Source organism: Camelus dromedarius, chromosome 3, assembly GCF_036321535.1.
Source record: "Camelus dromedarius isolate mCamDro1 chromosome 3, mCamDro1.pat, whole genome shotgun sequence".
NCBI classification, from domain to species: Eukaryota; Metazoa; Chordata; class Mammalia; order Artiodactyla; family Camelidae; genus Camelus; species Camelus dromedarius.
In genome coordinates, this window is record NC_087438.1 from 82,597,467 (window position 1) to 82,604,030 (window position 6,564).

The window sequence follows — 6,564 nt, forward strand, 5'->3', positions numbered from 1 at the left end:
CCGGTGTCTCCATCTGGGATATCACCTGCATCTCCACGTCCCTTGCCGCAAGATGCCTAGTGCCTCCTTTAACTCTCATTCCAAAGAACTCAGGATTTGAGGCTTATCCTACCCTTCCATCCTCACGCCACCCTCTGGGAGAGTCCACTGACACTCTGACAACCTCCCATCCTCTATAAGCTCCTTTGTTCCTTTTTGCCTGCTGCTGAGCTCCCCAAGAACAATCCCTTTCCCCCTCTTTTCCCAGGTCTACCTAATCTCCTCTCCTTTCCTTGCGATGTTTTTTTGACTTTCCTCTTTCACTGACTGCTTCAGGTACTTAGGGTTTTATTCCACATCTATTGGTAGAATGTGGTTATAAAGTGAGAGTTCTTGCTGCTGTTCCTCCTGGGATAGAGACTTCCCTGCAGGCGTGGAGTGGGGCAACATGCAGGCCTGTGGGTGGGATTCTGAGCACTGCAGAAAGCGGTTACTGCTGTGCTCACAAACTCTCCCAAGATCTGCATCGACCATGAAGTGGGGAAGTGAGGCCTGTGTCTTGAATGCTCTTCTAAGACAAGTGCACACATCGATCACACCAGATTTCTCTGTGGGGCCACTGACAAAACAAATTTCGAATAAGATTCTGAATCCCTGCTCAGAGGAAGGTAACTTCAGTACAATCTGAAGCCATACTTTTAAACTGTTGGTTAGGATTCCAGTCAAGTTGATGTAGCTAAACTCCCTTCTCTGAGATCCACTTAAAGGAACTAGAGCGGAAAATGAAATAGATGGGGATTTCTCCCAAATAGGGAACCCTTGCCACACAGACCAGCGGGGCAGCCAAGTGTGACCCTCCTAACTTAAAATCTCTTGCTCACTCTCTGACTTTCCCAAGTGTCTGAGATGTGGAGGGGTGGCTGGAGGCGATGGTCAGGCCAGGCTGGGTCGCCTCGAGATGCTGATGCTGTTCCTGGGCATGTGGTCCTCAAACCAGTTTCCCTTGTGCCTGGCCACACCACTCTCTCTCCCTTCATCCTTCCCTCCCTCTCTTTCCTACCTCCCAGTGCAGAGAATACTCTTTACAATTGAGGTGGGATTTATTATTTGTTCACTGAACTCTCGCCTGTTCTCCTGTGTCTTCTGCTTTTAACATTCCAAAGCTGAGAACTGTCTTTTATTCTCCTTTATTTCTGTTGAGTCTTTACCTTCTTATTGCCATGAACTAAGGATGCCTAGCTGACTGGATGGGGGAAAAAATCCAGGAGGCAAAGAGAAATAATTTAAAAAATTTAGTTTATTTTTCATAGTATTATCCACCTATATAAATTTAAAATGTAGAAGTACTGGAGTGGGAAGGATAAATTAGGAGTTTGAGATTAGCAGGTACTAACTACTATATATAAAATAGATAAAGACCAGTTCCCAGAAATTAACATAACATTATAAATCAACTATACCTCAATTAAAAAATTTAGGAATACTATAGGAATATTGTCTTTGTTAAAAAACTGAATTATTTAAAAATATTCAATGTGTAAAAGTAAAATAAAAGTCCCCCTTTACAATAACCCAACCCCACTCCCAAGACTACTTCCTACAGCAGAGATTTTTGATTATTAGCTATTTAATTTCAAGACTTTTGGTCCATGAATATACATAGGTAGGTGTTTTATATGTGATTTATAGCTTTATAGAAATTTTTGATTTATAAATTATATCCTACCATATCTACTCTAAAATTAACATTTTGATTGGAAATCTTTTAATATGTTTTATATAGAGATTTAATTTGAATATTTGCTGTAGGTCTATCCCAGTTTTTAGGCAAATGTAACTTCTAGTGACAAATCATAATAGAATTAACTACTCCCTTATTGGTGGACATTTTGAGAAAGATGCTCTTTTTTCCCTGATACTGTCTTGTGACTTTGCCTGTTAACCAGATTGCATTTCTTCTAATTATTCATTGGGTATCATTAATGTCCAATAAAATATTTAAAATTGTCTTCAGTTTCCCTGTGGATTTAAAACTCTGTACTTCAATTTTCCCTCAATATCTGTAATTTTTTCATGGCTATTTCTCTACTTAAAGATAAATAACTACATGATTGATTTCTTTGTGTGTGTGTGTGTGTGTGTGTGTGTGTGTGTGTGTGTTTTCCTTCTCTTTCCAAGGTACTGAATTTGATTGTGTCTTATGGATCAGTAAAAAATGCTAGTCTTTGAGTCAGGCAGAACATTGGGCCCTTGACCAAGTAACTTACCTGTCTGGGCTTCAGCTTCTGTATGTATAATCAAGAGACTAGAAATAGCTGACGTTTCAAATGCTGTGTTTGTGTGACTGACTCTGACTTATTGATCTGCTGCTTGAGAAGAGGGTCTCTTGTCATCAAAGGAGAACAGTCTTTTTTTTAAATCTTGGGTTGGGCAGAATTTAATTGGTCATACTCAATTCATTAGCTATATTTAGTTTTACATATGCTTAGCTCTAAATACTTTATATAGCTCTTGTGACTTTTATTTATTTTCAAATTTTAATTTATTTTTATTATTTTTATTGAAGTCTAATTGGTTTAAAATATTTTATTAATTTCTGGTATACAGCATAGTGGTTCAGTTATATATATAATATATATATATGTATATTCCTTTTCATATTCTTTTTCATTATAGGCTATTATAAGGTATTGAATATAGTTCCCTGTGCTCTACAGTAGGACCTTGCTATTTATCTATTTTATATATATTAGTTAGCAAATCTTGAACTCCCAGTTTATCCCTCCAGCCCCCCACCTTTCCCCCTTTGGTAACCACAAGATTGTTTTCTATGTCTGTGAGTCTGTTTCTGTTTTATAAATAAGTTTATTTGTGTCTTTTTTTTTTAGATTCCACATATAAATGATGTCATATGGTTTTGTCTTTCTCTTTCCTCTTTTTGGCTTACTTCACTTAGCATGACAATCTCCAGGTCCATCCATGTTGCTGCAAAAGGCATGATTTCACTCTTTTTAATGGCTGAGTAGTATTCCATTGTATGCATATATACTACATCTTCTTTATCCAATCATTTGTCAATGGACTTTTAGGTTGTTTCCATGCCTTAGCTATCGTCAATAGTGTGATAAACATTGGGGTGTGTGTACCTTTTCAAATTAAAGTTTCCTCTGGATATATGCCCAGGAGTGGGATGGCTGGATTATACGGCAAGTCTATTTTTAGCTTTTTAAGGAATCTCCATACTGTTCTACATAATAGCTGCACCAATTTACGTTCCCATCAACAGTGTAGGAGGGTTCCCTTTTCTCTACACCCTCTTCAGCATTTATTGTTTGTGGACTTTTTAATAATGGCCATTCCTACTGGTGTGAAGTGATACCTCATTGTAGTTTTGACTTGCATTTCTCTAATAGTTAGTGATATTGAGCATTTTTTCATGTGCCTTTTGGCCATTTGTATGTCTTCTTTGGAGAAATGTTTGTTTAGGTCTTCTGCTCATTTTTTTGATCAGGTTGTTTATTTTTTATTATTGAGTTGTATGAGCTGTTTGTATATTCTGTAAATTAAGCCCTTGTCAGTCGTATCATTTGCAAATATCTTTGCCCATTCCATAGGTTGTCTTTTTGTTTTGTTTATAGTTTCCTATGCTGAGCAAAAGCTTAATTTAATTAGGTCCCATTTGTTTATTTTTGCTTTTATTTCTATTGCCTTGGTAGACTGCCCTAGGAGAACACTGCTAAGATTTATGTCAGAGAATGTTTTGCCTATGTTTTCTTCTAGGAGGTTTATTGTGACTTGTTTTATGTTTAAGTCTTTAAGCCACTTTGAGTTTATTTTTGTGTATGGTATGAGGGAGTATTCTAACCTCATTGATTTACCTGTCATTGTCCTGTGACTATGTTAAATATCTTATTTTTTCTTATTTTCTGTTACATTTTCTAATTTGTTATTACCAGCATATGGGAACTTGATTAATTTTTAGAATTTGTCGATTTTATGTCTATTTGCCTTGTTGAACTACCTTATTAGTTTTTACTAGTTTATCTGTGGATTCTTTTGAGTTTCTTAGGTAAATGATGATATTAAATTTTATATTTAATGTGTATTAAATGATATAAATGATGATATTAAATTTTATATTTAATGTGTTTGGATAACTTTAGCTCATTGTAATGTATAGGTACTTTTAAAACACATAATAACCTTTTCTATACCTTTTTAAAGAATCCCATTTCCCCAGAGGTAGCCACCATAAAAGATTTGTGTGTATCCAGTTTATATTTTAATTATTTTCTTTCTTTTATATATATATGCAACATGTTAAATTGATATAAATATTTATGTAACTGTTGCCATAATCTAATATCCTGCATCTTTTTTTTCTTTCAGTCAATATTATGTTTTCAAGATTTATTCTTGTCACTTTGTGTGGCTCTAGATCTTTCATTTTTAACTGTTTGATATTATTCCCTTATATGTGTACAACACCATTTATTTTTCATTCAGGTATTATTGGACAATTGGATTGTTTCCACCCGTTCTGTAGAACAAACAGTGTTTCCTAGAACATCCCTGAAAACTTCTGACAGTCAAGAAGGGCTAGGCAGTCTGAAGAATTGCTGCTTGCCTATAGCCACCTTCCAACAGGCCATCTCCAGCCAGCAATTTGAAAGACAGATGAAATGAAAATTCCCCCAAATGGGAAGATCTAAAGAGCATCCCAGAAAGTGAGGGGCTAGTGATAGGCATCCTTCTGAGATCCTAGGGGAGTCTGGGCTAACCTGAACCACCTCCTCCTCTATCCTCAAGAGAGATGTGAAGGAAAGAAGACTTCAGAAACTGTGAGTAGACTGAGGGAGATATGTGTGTAGGAGGCAGAAGTGTTATTGAGGTCCTCAAGTGGGTTGTGTGGGTGTATAACCTCTAGATAGTCAGGGTCTGCCTTCTGAGAACTTCTCTCCTAAGGATGCTTGTAATTAAGGTGATAGCAGGCATGTACAGCTGACCTGGTCCACACTGTTGCAGAAAGCTGTTGCTTGATCAGGATCTCTTCCTGTTCACACACTCTAGTGTCCTGTTACTTGGTTGTTGCCTTTGGTACTCCATTGATGTGAACCACAGTATCTGGAGAATGGAAAACACTAATGACCTGTGTTGGCATGGACATTAGTTGATAGCTTGAGGGTGGGGAAGGAAGCCAAATGAAGGTCAAGAAGGAAAGATGGAGTTTGAGGAGAAGATATGAGTGGAGGGTGTTTTTCTCAAGTCTTGATGAATGAAATCTAGCTCCAATGCCTCAAGGATTTCTCAAAGTCCTGCTTGTTCTCAAGGCTGATGTGGGGCTGGGGTCACTCGATGAAGGAACAGTATGCACCTGTTATCTCATTGCTTGCTCACACTTCCAATCCTCCCAAACCCACTCTGCGGGACAGCTCTTCCCCTGAAACAACTTCCCACCTGCCACTGTCATCTCATGAACACCACTGGACCTTTCCAGTGTCCCCTAAAATGCCATTGCAGTAAACTTGTAATTTGATAATCACGCTTGTCACCATAATCTCAGCATCTTCTGATAAGTGTTATCTACTTTATTCCATAGCCTTCCCACATCAATAATCTTCCTTCACTTTAATGCTGCAGGTTAACCCATTAGAATTTTTTTTCTTTCTCTTCTTTTGCAAATCCTCTCTATCTTTAAGGTACTTTACTTGTCTCTACCATCCTGCTATCCTGGCCTTTTTCCCGATTTAGATAACCTTTTAATCTCCTTCCCTAATTTCCCCACAAACATTTAGAGTTTATTCCTCACAAATTATGCGATGTGTGTTGAAAGGGGAGAACCTCACTTGTGTTCTTGCTTTATGGAAGCTTCCCTTTTTTTGACAACTGACAAAAGCAGGTCCATGGAGACCCTCAGATCAGTTCCCAACCCTTCTAAGAACAAAGCTCATACCAAGACTACCTTCATCAAATTAGAGTCCCCAGACAATGATCTAAGTTCAGATTTGAATTTACATCCAGTTAAGATAATTTAGGTAAAAGTTATGGGAATAAATATACCTTAACATCCACTTAAAAAAACAAACAAACAAAAAAAACTGAATTGGAAAGAAACCACCCATAAAACCCATATGGGAATGGTTCCATTTCGCACAATATCCAAATATAGTTTGAGAATATCTGCTGCACACTGTAAAGTTTCCCTCTTTCTAATCAGTACGGGGTGTGTAAGTGTTTATGGTGATAGAGTTGAAAGGGCCCTATGAGCTCTAGTCACTTACCCGGCCAGGCTCAGTGGAGATGCCCGTTGCCCTGACTACGATGAGAACATCGGGTCTGACAGATTTCTGCTGTTCCTGCCGTGCCAGGCAACTCTTAAGCGCAAAGGCCACGGCCTTTTTTGGTTTCTCAGATGACATCCCACTCTGAGATTTCCTGGCCTACTCGTGTGCTGCCAAGAATCTGACCTGTTCTGGGTCCCCAGAACTCTCTCTTCTTCTCAATTCCTAGGGAATATTTTCCCCAGTCTCTTGGCCAAGTTCTTTCCTCTCCAAGACACTCTGCTTTTTCCCTCGAAACTTTAAA